We start from the raw sequence: 14,097 nt of genomic DNA, 5'->3' as shown, positions 1-14,097 counted from the left end.
CCCAACGAGAAAGTTGTGGACTCATTGAATTTGGAATTAATGAAAAACTTCAGCTCACGGCGGGGTTCGATCCCCTGTCCTTAGGATTGGCAAGCAAAACGCTTTCCACTTTACCGTGGAGCATTAGTAGCTTTAGTAGGACTTAGACTGATATAGTTGAATCCAAGAAACGGACGAGAATAAAGTTGAATGCAAGTTGAATATCAGAACATACAAGAATGCATTGCATTGCATGCATGCAGGCGCATTTGAAATGAACCTACATTACCTCGCTATAAATAGCCTGGGCGACTGCTAGAATTCATCCAATAAGAGATGAGAAGAATTGAAAGCATTCCCATTAGAAATGAGAACACACGAAGAATTCGAACAACAATGTCAACGGTCGTTACCACTCGCCTAGGGTGGCTCCTCAGACCATTCACCTTCCCAAAAACCGTCCAACTCCAAGCGAAACTTACTTGAGGATACCGTGGAGATTTTCCCTTAATACTCTTAAAAAAGTGGAGCATCAACACTTCCCGTCTTCCAATTCCCTTTCCTTGTCCCTGGTGCGCGGTGGAGATGGGAGCGGCCGGCAATGGACGGCTGCCATGGTGGTGAGAATCTGGTTCAGGTGGAATTGGTTCTATTCCCAATTATCGATTCCTACCCAAGTAACATTTTTTCCAGGAGTTCTACAAGAGCTCTTCAAGATAGCTAGAGCATAGCAATTTGGACCGCGGTAGGATAAAATTCTCTTCAAAACTTCTTCAGGAGTTTGGAAGAGTACTTGAAGCAGGGCTGAGCTGTAGGTTAGTCGAGGTTAGTCGTTGACTAACAAGTTCTTTAACAAAAATGTCGCCCTCCTTAAACCATTTGCCAAGTTGCGCCGCGAAACGCTGCCGCGTTTGTTTTGAATCAACTAGCAGTGCTCTTCAACGTGTTCCGTTTTGATGATTCTTTCCTTTTTCTAGATGCTGCTACGTTGCTGTTCGCTCTGTTCACACTGTTCGTTTTATGCATCGCTAGCATACAATGACCGGTGTTATGGTATATCAGGGTCTGATCTGTGTTTGAAATATACATTTTTGTTCGCTGCGATGATTGAATTTATTGCGGCTGGAGTGGCTATTTTTTGCCAAATCATTAATAAAATTACCATTAGTGGGGGTGCAATCGGGTCAAAATGATTTTTTCTATGGAATTTGCAATTCCTCAGTCTTTTCAATGAAACTTAATTATGTTTAAAGGGTAGAGTAGGATACATCTAAAAAACGTTTGCTGAAAATGTCACATTCCAAGAACAAAACCCGCGATTTTGGCAGCTTTATATATGTGGGGTACGGTTTTCACCAAAAATGATTTTTCAAAAAATCAACCTTTTAATATTTTCTTTGAAAGGGTAACACTGCTGAGTTACTTGTTTTGATCATTGCTTCGTATTAGAGCATTATTTTAGTTTCAATTTCTAAACGATTCATCAAATTCCATCATATCATTTTTTCAAATGTTGGTAAACTATCTAAGATCAATCCTTCGCTTTTTCGCTATCATTTAAATTGTTTTTGTTCGTTAGAAGTAATTAGATTAGATTAGATTAGATTTGTTCGTAAGAAGTAATGAGAAGTGAATCGTTTTTTGACCCATACAAACTGACGGTACAGTAATGTTAACTTGATAAAGTTTTCAATGTAATTTTGAGATAGAATAATGTTGATTTTAAATGAAATATGTTTGTATGAAAATTGATTACCTTTCCGAATAGGGGATTCATACTCGTACCCCCCCCCCCCCCCCCGCTCATCACTTGGCGCCCCTTGTACAAATATAGGCGCCCTACGAGGAGAAGCGCCCTAAACCCGCCAACAGCGACTAACTAGTTCAAAATCGTACAGCTCAGCCCTGACTTGAAGAGAATTTTATCCTACCGCGGTCCAAATTGCTATGCTCTAGCTATCTTGAAGAGTTCTTGTAGAACTCCTGGGAAAAAATGTTACTTGGGTAGGCAACTTGGGCTTAGACAATCATCACATCACATGGCGAAAATCCAGTCTGCAATCCGCTAAAATCACCGTCTCCTAGCGAAGCGAAGCGAATTTCACTTCTTAACAAAATTAATAATATTTCAATAACAAATCCTGTTAAAATAACAAAAAGTGTTATTATTTTATCATGAACTTCAACTTCAAGAAGGAAAAATTAACAGCTTCTGATAAAATAAAAAGATTTGCTATTGAAGTGATATATTATTTAAAATGTTTAATAACACGCTAATAAGAGGAAATGTTATACATTTCAAAAACTCTCTTAATAACAAGATTTGTTATTCGTTTGGTATTCTGACTTAGAAATAAAATTACCATAAATCACACAAATGGAAAAGCTTTTAAGTGTCCATGACACAATCTGTTATTATTTTTTCTTTTGTTAAATATCTTTAGATCTTTGGAATATTTTTTTCCAATTTCGTCAGGGTCATTAATTTGACCATGAAATGGGGTTCCTAAGCTAAAATTATTCTAAAAAGTTGAATTTTGAAAGTTGATTTTTTTTATTATTTGAAATACCCCCTAAAGGACTTTGAATAAAATTGGCTAGAACTATGGGATAATTTTGACCAATTTCGTCGGGGTCATTATTTTGGTCATGAAATGGGGTCCTTAAGTTAAAATTATACTAAAAAGATCAAATTTTGATAGTTGATTTGTTTTATTATTTGATATACCTCCTAAGGGACTCTGCTAAAATTGGCTAGAACTATGGGATAATTTTGACCAATTTCGTTGGGGTCATTATTTTGGCCATGAAATTAACTTTTGAAAGTAGATTTTTTTTTAATTTTATTATATTCCCTAAGGAAATTGATTAATTTATTGAGAATTTTTGAAATGTGCATAACAAAAACTGTTATTATTTTCACAGAGCGAGGAAGTCGGAGCTGACGTTGAAGTTCAAGCTGAAGTGAGACCTCGGAGACGGCATCGGATTCAGCTAATTTTCAGCAACTTTTATTTGGAGTCGGAGTCTCTGAAGTCGGGTATTTTTGGAGAGCTGAAGTCGGTGTGACGTCATATCCTGCATCCAGAGTCGGAGTTGTCTTCAAGTATGGATTCAAAGTCGCTTGAAGGTACCCGACTCTGCAGCCCTGACTAGTACAGAGGAGTTATGGCAACTGCAGGTTTATTTGCAAATTGCAAATAAACCAAAACAATGACTTTTTTTGTTATGGACACATACCAGTTCAATAACAATTTTTGTTATTATGCTGCCCCACCTCTCCGCACAAAATAACAAATCTTGTTATTCCTTCATGATTCCTTCTGAGTTATTGGTTTGTTATTGCAATAACAACATAATAACAGTTTAAGTTATTCTTCGAACAAATCATTGTTACAGAGTTCGGAAAACCACTCACACTCACAAATCGAGTAGGCTTCCTCACAGCAAACACTCTCGATACTCACCGTGAGTGTGAGGGCTGAGTAAATTTACTCATATTTGAGTAAAATGAGGGTGTGAGTAGGCCGTTTCCAACAATTTGTTATTTACAAAATCATTGACAACATCAATCCTAAATCAAGCGTCGTTATTAATCGGTTGTACATTCGAGGTAGCGTCAATGTCTATAAATCCGAAGGTTCTGTGTTGGTATTAATGTGGTATCAATATTTTTTTTGTCTGTCTGGTATTTTTTTTTTCATTGCTTTAAAAGAAACCTTGGATTGTCAAAGTCCAGCGGATGGGCAATTATTTTCATAATTTTAAGATTGGTGACCGGTCGAATCCGTTGTGGATTGAAATATCGCAGGATAAATCGGAGGCCACAGACGGGGGCAGCTTCTGCGGGTGGATGTTGGCAGCCATACCAAAAGAAGATGGCCGTGTTGCTGTGGGTAATGGTCACTCCCTTCGACAGCTGTGCAACTGTGGCCACTCTCGGTCGCTGACAGTTCTACCAATATGTCTTGCCTAAGAACCAGGAGTGGAGCCTCAGCGGCCACCGGTGGCCCTAGCCTAAAGCTGTCCAAAGCACTGGATCGGCCTTTTTAAGTTTTCAGTGAACCTCCAAGCCAAAGTCACCGGCAGCTACTGCAACTTCTTCGGCGTGTCCCGACTGTCGACGACCGGGAGTGGCCACTTACCTCAGCTACACGGCCTTCCACTGCTGGTAAAGCTGTTAAAATTCACCCGCAGAGGCATCCTCCGTCTAAACAACCTCCGACCTATCCGTCGCACAGTGGGAAAAAAGGACCCAAAAAATTACCGCAACATGATTTCGCGCAAACCATCGATTGCTATACACCAAAAGCTTCGTTTTTGCACCAGGAACAATAATCCGATGAAAAATCGCACTGCACGGACCGGTGGCCGGAGTACAGGCAACTGGAAGATCCGGATTTTTGGAAAAAGTGTCAGATTATTCCAATTATGAACTGATAAGCTTTCTTCTACCATGAATAGTCATGCAAAACAATCCTAGAATAATATTAAATACCATAGGACCCATCGGAACCGGTTCCACCGATCTCCGGTGGCCACATCAGGAATTGCATTAGGAAACAGCGTAAACTAGTCACGCGACGTATCAAACTTCTTGATTTTGGATGGGGACATGAGTTATACACTCCTCTCTTAAAAACATGAAGTTTGATATGTCGCAAGAGTGGTTTCAGGAATTTACCAAATATGATCTTCGGATGTGGCCACCGGAGAACCTGGGAACCGGTCACCGGAGGTAAAAATACCTTTTAAGGATACTCTCCATCCAAATTCAAGAAGTTTGATACGTCGCATGACTAGTTTACGCTGTTTCCTAATGCGGTTCCGAATGTGGCCACCGGAGATCGGTGGAACCGGTTCCGATGGGTCCTATTGTATTTAATATTATTCTAGGATTGTTTTGCGTGACTATTCATGGTAGAAGAAAGCTTATCAGTTCATAATTGGAATAATCTGACACTTTTTCCAAAAATCCGGATCTTCCATTGGCCTGTACTCCGGCCACCGGTCCGTGCAGTGCGATTTTTCATCGGATTATTGTTCCTGGTGCAAAAACGAAGCTTTTGGTGTATAGCAATCGATGGTTTGCGCGAAATCATGTTGCGGTAATTTTTTGGGTCCTTTTTTCCCACTGTGCGTCGGTAGGACTGCTGGAAGCTGACAACAAACTTTGCAATTAAAAAAATTAAACTCGCTGAAAAAAAAACAGTTAAAAATCAGGATTTGAACCACTGTGATAAAAAAAAAACTTCTAATTGACAGCACTGCGCCTCTATCATCAGGACTACTTTTTCGCTGTTGTGTTAACAAGAAAATCACCGTTGTAGAGTTTGACATCTCGAAATTTGTTTTCTAAAATAGCCCTCATGAGCGCTCAAAGCCCTCTTTGTGAGTAAATGAGGAAGGCCCTCACACTCACCGAGAGTGATGAGTAATTTACTCGCAGGTAACTTAGTGTTTCCTCATGGTTGAGGAACTCGTGAGTGAGTTTCCGAACTCTGCTTTGTTATTGATTTTTGTTATTTTAACAACTAATCCGATCATCCCAATAACATATTTCGATCTTCTCACAATATCAGAAACTGACCTTCCCAAGTTATTTCCGTCTGCTCGGGAATCCTCTTAAAATTTTTCTTTTTTATCGTATATCGTGGTCGATTAATCTAAATTAAAAATTAATCTATTATAATCTAATTAAAAAAAAAGTTTGTTTTTGGAAGGATAAAGAATTTGAGCTATTCTCTACGAACCCGGCAGATTTCAACCATTTTTATTTTTTGTATTTTTTTATTTTGCTCAAACTTTGTGGGAAGGCTTCCTGTAGCCAAAGGAGCTTTTTTGTTTCACCTATACAAGTCTCCGTTCAAAAATGGTACATGAATATTAGAGAGTCTGTAACTTTTGAAGGAATTTTCTGATCGATTTTGTGTCTTCAGCAAAGTTGTAGGTATTTATGAGGACTATTCAGAAAAAATAGTTACTTGGAATTTTTTGTCGTTTTTTTTAAATTATTTTACTCAAAAAAAAATTGCCGCCGAGTTATGATTTTTTGAAAAGAAAGGAATTGAGGAAAATTGAAATTTTAGTCAAAATTTTCCGATCTCAGTTTAATTTTAAATCAAATTTACAATCGAAAAATGGTTTACTGATTCACCACCTAAAGTTTAACCTTAACAGAAAAAACGTTTCTTAATCCACCATTAGGTGGGTGGTGCCTTCCTCACATTTACAAAGTAAATGAAAATAAGTTTATGAAAAAAATATATACCTGATACAGACTTTTCCAGAAAACATGCAGACTATCATTTGAAGCAATGTGGCAACCGGTCGTTTCGCATCTGGCGCAACTCTCGCACGTAAACAAAAAGACCCGGCCTTTTGAGGTTATGCAAAAAATCACCCTTTTTTGTAGATACAAAAATCTTTTTCTTAGCATAACTTTTTAAATACTTTACTAAACAGAAAAAAATTTAATAGGGTCTTAGGGGACCCCAAAACGAACAGAATAAGGCGGATCCGGCCAAAATCGGTTCAGCCAGTTCTGAGATAATCGTGTGGAAAAAAAATCATGTCTACACACATCCCCACAGACATTTGTTCAGAATTTGATCCTGAGTCGATAGGTATACGTGAAGGTATATCTAGGAGGTATATTTAAGAAGTTCAATTTTCGAGTGATTTTATAGCCTTGCCTCAGTGAGGTGAGGAAGGCAAAAATCCCGTTTTTTACTTTTTAAAATATTGTCCATGATTGTCCAATCCTGAAAAAATATTTTTTTCGAACTTTCGAAATGTTTCCAATAAGACACTAAGAGACATTGAAGATTGGGCCTCTGGTTGTTAAAGTACAGCGAATAAAAGAAACAAGGAAATTGAAGTTGGTTATGCCCCATCCAAACAGTCCCACATTTTCTAAATCCAATATCTCAGCAACTGAAAAATGAGACAACTGAGAGATTTTGGAAAAAATATTTAGAATTTTATTAATCAAAACTAAGAATTCAAATAGGCGTAATATTGCATGTTTGACTCTTTTAAAACGTTAGTCTTGATTCCAAATCAATCCTAAAATTTCACACATGTTTAATTTTTTAACATTGAAAATTAAATCATTAGTTTCTGAGATATTGGGATTAGAAAATGTGGGAATGTGTGAATGAGACTCAGAAAAACTTCAATTGTATTGTTTCTTTTTCTTTTATTCGCTGTATTTCACCAACCACAGGTCCAATCTTCAATGTCTTTTAGGCAATTTTATTGGAAATTTTCTGAACTTTTCTTTAAAAAATAGACAATAATGGACACTATTTCAGAAAATCGAAAAACGAGAATTTTTAGTTCAAATTTTATTTTAGTGACTATATCTTGAAAACTTCATTTTACATTAAAATTGAAGTAATTTTTTTCCAAAAAACATTTTTCAAAACCAGGCGCGATTTTTTTTCCATTCTATGGCTCAAAAGTTGTGTTTTTTGTTTCTGAAACATATCAAAGTTTCAATAATTAAAGCATACGCATTTTGAGAAATTATTTTTTTATGAAAAAAATTGTGAAAAAATTTGCATTTTTTCGTGTATCTATTTTTCTGAATATTCCTCAACAATACCTACAACTAGAGGGTGACGAGCGGGAATTCCCGGGAAAAATTTCCCGGGAAATCGACCATTTTTGGACCTCTCGATTCCCGGGAAATTCGGTCGAGACTCCCGGGAAATTTTAAACCTTTACAAATCGAAGCAAAATTATATAAAATATTCAGAAAAGCATTTGAAAAATTCATAATTGTTTAGAACATTGAATGTTCAATGTTCGATGTTCAAGTTCAAATAAACCAATGCTTCTTTAATCTTCTTATTATAAGTGTAAATTTGAACTTGTCAAAAATTCCAATAACTATAATAAAGAGAAGCAAAAAACATGTGGACCCCAAAATTTACCTTAAAAAAATATTTAGCAGTTACACCCCGGAAATAAAATGAAATTATTTTCAGAGTTTTTTTTAAATAATTTCTAAGAGGAAAAAGCTTTTTCAAGTTAAGTTCAAATTTCCATATCTTCTCTCTAGCATAGCAATCCTCATAATCTAGTTTTTTGTGAACATTTGGGTTTTCCTGATAACTGTAAATATTTCTTCAATGAATATTTACAGTTGACCTTAAAAATAACAACAGCAAAAATTGTTTAATTTGTTGTTTTGAGTCGTTGTTTATCATATTGCAAAATTACCGATACTGGGAAAATATATATCAGCTATAGTAGTTATTCGTTTTACAAACATCTAATCACAAGTTTGTGCAACTTTTGAAAAATCACTCAGTGCGAATTAAGATTCGTAAATATTTTGAAATGCAATTTTGAGTCTTAAAAAGCTCAAGAAACGAGTTTGTATTTCCAGATTCAGAAAAAAAATCAAGAGGTTTTTTATAGTTCCTCAAAATAATGAGGCTACTTAAATTAACATTCCACAGTATGAATAAATTGTACCTTAACTCATTGAAAAGAAACAAATTCATAACTTTTTATTTTAAAATTTTGGCATTATTGGCATAGTAAAAAAAAACTCCCGGGTCCCGGGAATTCCCGGGAAATGGCCAAATTCAACTCTCGATTCCCGGGAAATTGAAAATCTCGAGAATCGTCACCCTCTACCTACAACTTTGCCGAAGACGTCAAATTGATCAGAAAATTTATCAAAAAGTTACAGATTCTCGAATAAATACGTATCAGCAGTCAGCACAACTTCGAAGCAAATCTCACTAGTATTTTTCAATTTAGGTTATGCAATTATTAAGCTAATGTTTTAAGTCAAGCTTTCCATGCGCCAGTGCCAACGCACACCGCGGGTTTGGTTTTCTAGCCCCGGTACGAGCCTGAACCCATTTGTGTGTTGGTATCTTGGTTCATCGTACCAGCGCACCACGACACTCTCGGCTCGCCGCGTCGGTTTTGTGTCTGGCACTCATCCATGCACCCAACCGGCGGTCGCATGATTGTGATACATGGCGGCATGAAAGTATATCAGAATCTGCATGAAATCTGTCCTCATGCATTTTTTGCGATATAGGGGTATGACATTTTTGCCCGTTACCGACAATTATCGACATTACCGACGGCAGATTGTTTGTATTGCAGAAAAAAAATCTTAAAAGAACGAGGATTGAACCATCAACTTCTGGGTTGCTGATCCGACACGCTACTACCGCGCCATGAACGCTTGATGAATGGTGAGGGACAGAGCGCGAACATAATGTTCTCTCTAGAGTGTTGCTCGGGGACGCGCCAGCATTCTATGTGTTGGTGAGAACTGCAGATCGCTGACGTGTTTACACGCGGGCAAAAATGATTCATGGGCTTGCTGCAAAAAATGTAATAAAATATAACATTTTCTGCAGCAAATCCACTGTTGCAGATTTTGAGATATATTTTTCGTTTGGGTGTGGCATGAACCCAGCGTATGAGCCAAGGTGCTTCACTCGGTACGAGCCGATGTACGTGCCGTGGTACGCGCCGTGGTATTGAACCCGGTTTGTACCGCCAGCGCGTACCACGGCACGTACCGAGTGAAGCACCTTGGCTCATACGCTGGGTTCATGCCATGGGGTGAGTGCCAGACACAAAACCGACGCGTCGAGCCGAGAGTGTCGTGGTGCGCTGGTACGATGAACCAAAATACCCCCGGCTCGTGTGAGTCGGGTACGGGTGTAAACCGAACAAAGCAGGCGCAAAGCAAAACCGAGGTACAAGTGAACCGCGTGCACCGCATGGTGCAGGGAAGCTTGGTTTTAAGCAAGTCAAATTAACAACATTTATAAAAAAAATGGTTGTATGAACAACTGCCAAAAAATTATGGAGACTTGAATAGGTGAATCAATCACACAAAATGGTCATTGGTCATCTCCACAAAGTTTGAGTCAAATATAAAAATACAAAAATAAAAATGGTCCAAATCGAATTCAACCGATTTCGTAGAGAATCGCTCTTCTTTAACTTTTGATAATTGGGTACTAAAGTCCTATGTAAATTTTTATGTACAACGGTAAAAAACACGATTAAAAACCATTTCTGATCACTTTTTTTTTCATTTTAATGCAAATTTTTTTTGACAAGACAACATTTTTTCGATGGATCAACTATGGTCCCCTTGGAACGAGCTGTCAAGTAGGAGCTTTTCTGTCAAGAAGGACCGTGAGGTTAATTTTTCAAAATTGATTTAAAAAAATCCATTTTAAACTCTTTGTGGTCGTACAAAGGGTCATTGTACTCAGAAAAATAAGCTTTATCGCTGTAAACAATAATATCAGCAATCTAAGCTTCATTTTAGGACCCAATTGTGTAATGCTTTTCAATATATTCTCGATTTCATTGGCAAGTTTTCAAACGAGCACTTACAATGAACTCAAATTGATGAGCGATGAACTCAAATGCATGTAAAATGACACAAACAGGAATCAGGGAGTAGGAAGTAGGACGCGAATGTCAAGAAAATGAAGGAATTTGATGATAAATGGGAGAGCATTGAGCGAAAAGAGACCGGAAATAGTAATTTTTCTCTCAATTCTCTCTCGTTTTGCGCAAACGATGAACGTTTTGACCGAACGATGAACATTTTGCTTCGTGCGTGTTTGAAAACCTACCAATAAAATCGAGAATATTGGTATGAACATGCAACATCTTCAAATTTATTTTTCTGCTTTGCTCTTCAGCATTTGCAATGAGTTTTAAAATTGATTGAACATGCTTTACTTACCGTATTTATGTCCTGATGTAACTGGCACTGCTATCAACAATGATTTGTTTTATTCACAGAAAAATATTAGCAGACACATTTGTTGTTCTCACAATATCATATTATAATTGCACACTCAAATTAATGTTTGACTATCGCATTGATTGAACACATATTTTAAGGTCCGAGGTTTAACTTTTTTATAATTCAATTGGTATCGAAATGATGTATACGCCGATTTTGTCGATTCAGAATATTTAAAAATGATTTTTGAAAAAAAAACCCTGATAACTTTCAAATGTTCTCAGTTAAAAGATAACTTCCCGAGGATGGGTAAATAACAAGGAAAATGTGTAATAATACCTTTCTTTGGTGTCAATAACAAATTTTGGTATTCCTAAACCCTTTACAATTTTTCTTAAGGATTATGCAAGAGCAAAATTTGGTTTCATACCAATTTAAGGTATTGTTTTGATATTGCAAAGTTGCAGAATTTGTCAATGATCGGTCACCACATTTTCTTAATTTTTGGTATAACGGTATTTAATCAATTTCTTCTGAAACTATGGGAAAATGTTGTCAAATTTTGACAAGGTTGTTAATTTTGCGCTAAAACCGCTTTAACTACTTGAAAACCAAATATTACAAGTACAAGGTGAATGTCTCATATATTTGGCAGGTTAAGGTCTTGGACCTAATTCCATCTATTTAGATGATTTTCAATATTAAAACAACTTTATTTACAAAATATTTGGTAGAAACTTGTTGTCCACTTCATACTGAGCTATTAATTAGTAGATTTCTGTTGCAAACACATTTATCTGTGAAGGTTAATGATAAACTTAAATGTTTAGGGTGATTCGAAAACTATTCATATGCATTAAAAAATCATACAAAAATGCACAACTTCAAGCTTGGCAGTTCAACAAGCCAAAAATGTCTTGCTATAATAACACAGCACCAATCACAATTCAAACCCCATTCTCGCAGCATATTCATTTTCATAATCCCTTTAAAAGTTCCCATTACTCACCTGTGCGATGATTAACTTCACCAAAGCCTTTTAACCGCAAAAACCTGCAAATAAAAAAACGGAGAAAATATAAATCTCACCATTAATAGACTCATCACGCGGAAATCCACGTTTTGCTTCTCAGATTTTCCTCCCTCTCCTCCCACCTTATCAGTGCTGCCAGCAAACAGCTCTAATCCCGACCGCCAATGTTTCTTCATTATCAGCTCCATTAACGGGCGCTGGCCCTTTCAGCCCATAAATCAGCCAATATCATAACTAAATGATGCTCTCCCCGGAGGTGGCGGAATTGCCTTCATTTGACACCTTGGTCGTCGTGCGGTGAAAATCTCTTCAAAGTCCGTTCCACGAGAGGGGGGTTTCTCCCCTGTCCGTTAGTGGGAGGGGTGTGTCAAGATTGTCCTGAAACGATGGACTGACAGGAATGAAAATTGTTGGTCCCATTCCATAAAAATACCGCCATCAAGGAGAGATTCGTAAAGTTTAATGTTGTGCCATTTGAGGAGAAGATCTTTTGGTTCTTTTTTTGTTTAAAGTGGGTCAAACTTAGCGAAAGTTGTCAATTGGATGACACCACTTCCAGACAGAGGACATGTAGGAAAATTACGTCGTTTTGAATGTCATTTGGCCACCTGAAGTTGAAAATGTAAACTGGACTTTAAAGGTCTTCTGACGAGAATGTGTTCAGAGTTGCCAAATATTTACCCGATCTTGTCAATGTTGCCGTCATAAATGAGTAAAATTCAGTCTTGACGATTTAGAGTTAATTAAAAATGTTGTTTACAACAGAAAAAAGTGTTCTTTCCCAACCAGTTTTTTAGAATAATATTACATCTGAAACCTCAACAAATGGGTAAATTTAGATCGATTTATGTGTAAATCTATTTTTCCACATGAATTGTTCCAGAAATAAACCTTCAAATTTACAGTTTTATTTAATGTTAACAATCCAAACTGCTTAATCACGTAGAGCCCATAAACGCCCACCTGGCAATAACCGTTCATCCCGCTCAGGTTCAGGTAATTATTATCGATCCCTCAGGTGCCACTTTGACACTTAAGGGCTGCTCCTTCAATCGATGTGGGAGGAGGGCCCATCATGCGGAAGAAAAACGTTGACTTTTATTACCTTGAGAAGACGAAAATAAAACAACAACATCGCTTTCGCCGTGCATCCTAGGAAGGTTTTTCGGGTTCAAGATGTTTCACAGGGCATATTGCGAACCGTCGAAAGAAGCCGTCAAAGTGATTAATACCAGCTCATTTAGCAGCCACACCGCACGTTTAAGGTGCCGGCATTTTTCGGTAAACAAGATGGGATAATGAAATTTTGTAGGTTGTAACGGAGATGTTTACTTGTAATCCTGGACGAAAGGTGAACTTATTGGAAGTGGGTGGTCATCCGCAGTAATGATTTATTTTAATGTTTAATGTTTAATGTTTAATGTTTAATGTTTAATGTTTAATGTTTAATGTTTAATGTTTAATGTTTAATGTTTAATGTTTAATGTTTAATGTTTAATGTTTAATGTTTAATGTTTAATGTTTAATGTTTAATGTTTAATGTTTAATGTTTAATGTTTAATGTTTAATGTTTAATGTTTAATGTTTAATGTTTAATGTTTAATGTTTAATGTTTAATGTTTAATGTTTAATGTTTAATGTTTAATGTTTCATGTTTAATGTTTAATGTTTAATGTTTAATGTTTAATGTTTAATGTTTAATGTTTAATGTTTAATCTTTAATGTTTAATGTTTAATGTTTAATGTTTAATGTTTAATGTTTAATGTTTATTTTAATGTTTAATGTTTAATGTTTAATGTTTAATGTTTAATGTTTAATGTTTAATGTTTAATGTTTAATGTTTAATGTTTAATGTTTAATGTTTAATGTTTAATGTTTAATGTTTAATGTTTAATGTTTAATGTTTAATGTTTAATGTTTAATGTTTAATGTTTAATGTTTAATGTTTAATGTTTAATGTTTAATGTTTAATGTTTAATGTTTAATGTTTAATGTTTAATGTTTAATGTTTAATGTTTAATGTTTAATGTTTAATGTTTAATGTTTAATGTTTAATGTTTAATGTTTAATGTTTAATGTTTAATGTTTAATGTTTAATGTTTAATGTTTAATGTTTAATGTTTAATGTTTAATGTTTAATGTTTAATGTTTAATGTTTAATGTTTAATGTTTAATGTTTAATGTTTAATGTTTAATGTTTAATGTTTAATGTTTAATGTTTAATGTTTAATGTTTAATGTTTAATGTTTAATGTTTAATGTTTAATGTTTAATGTTTAATGTTTAATGTTTAATGTTTAATGTTTAATGTTTAATGTTTAATGTTTAATGT

The 14,097-nt window shown here is 35.7% G+C and overlaps 1 protein-coding gene across 2 annotated transcripts in view; it reads right to left on the bottom strand.

Annotated features, from left to right (window-relative positions):
• Positions 1-14,097, bottom strand: part of LOC120413043 (protein tincar) — a 385,369-nt gene that overhangs the window by 239,457 nt on the left and 131,815 nt on the right. Inside the window, exon 2 of one of the 2 annotated variants that reach the window (XM_052709628.1) lies at positions 11,742-11,785. The exons of the other annotated variant lie outside the window; for it this stretch is intronic. The gene's annotated coding sequence lies outside the window, so the exon portion shown is untranslated. The remainder of the gene's footprint in view (positions 1-11,741; positions 11,786-14,097) is intronic. 2 annotated transcript variants of the gene reach the window in all.

The sequence above is a fragment of the Culex pipiens genome, chromosome 3 (assembly GCF_016801865.2).
Source record: "Culex pipiens pallens isolate TS chromosome 3, TS_CPP_V2, whole genome shotgun sequence".
Lineage (NCBI taxonomy): Eukaryota > Metazoa > Arthropoda > Insecta > Diptera > Culicidae > Culex > Culex pipiens.
Note: the sequence above shows the minus strand (reverse complement) of the source record. Positions and strands in the feature narration are given on the sequence as shown.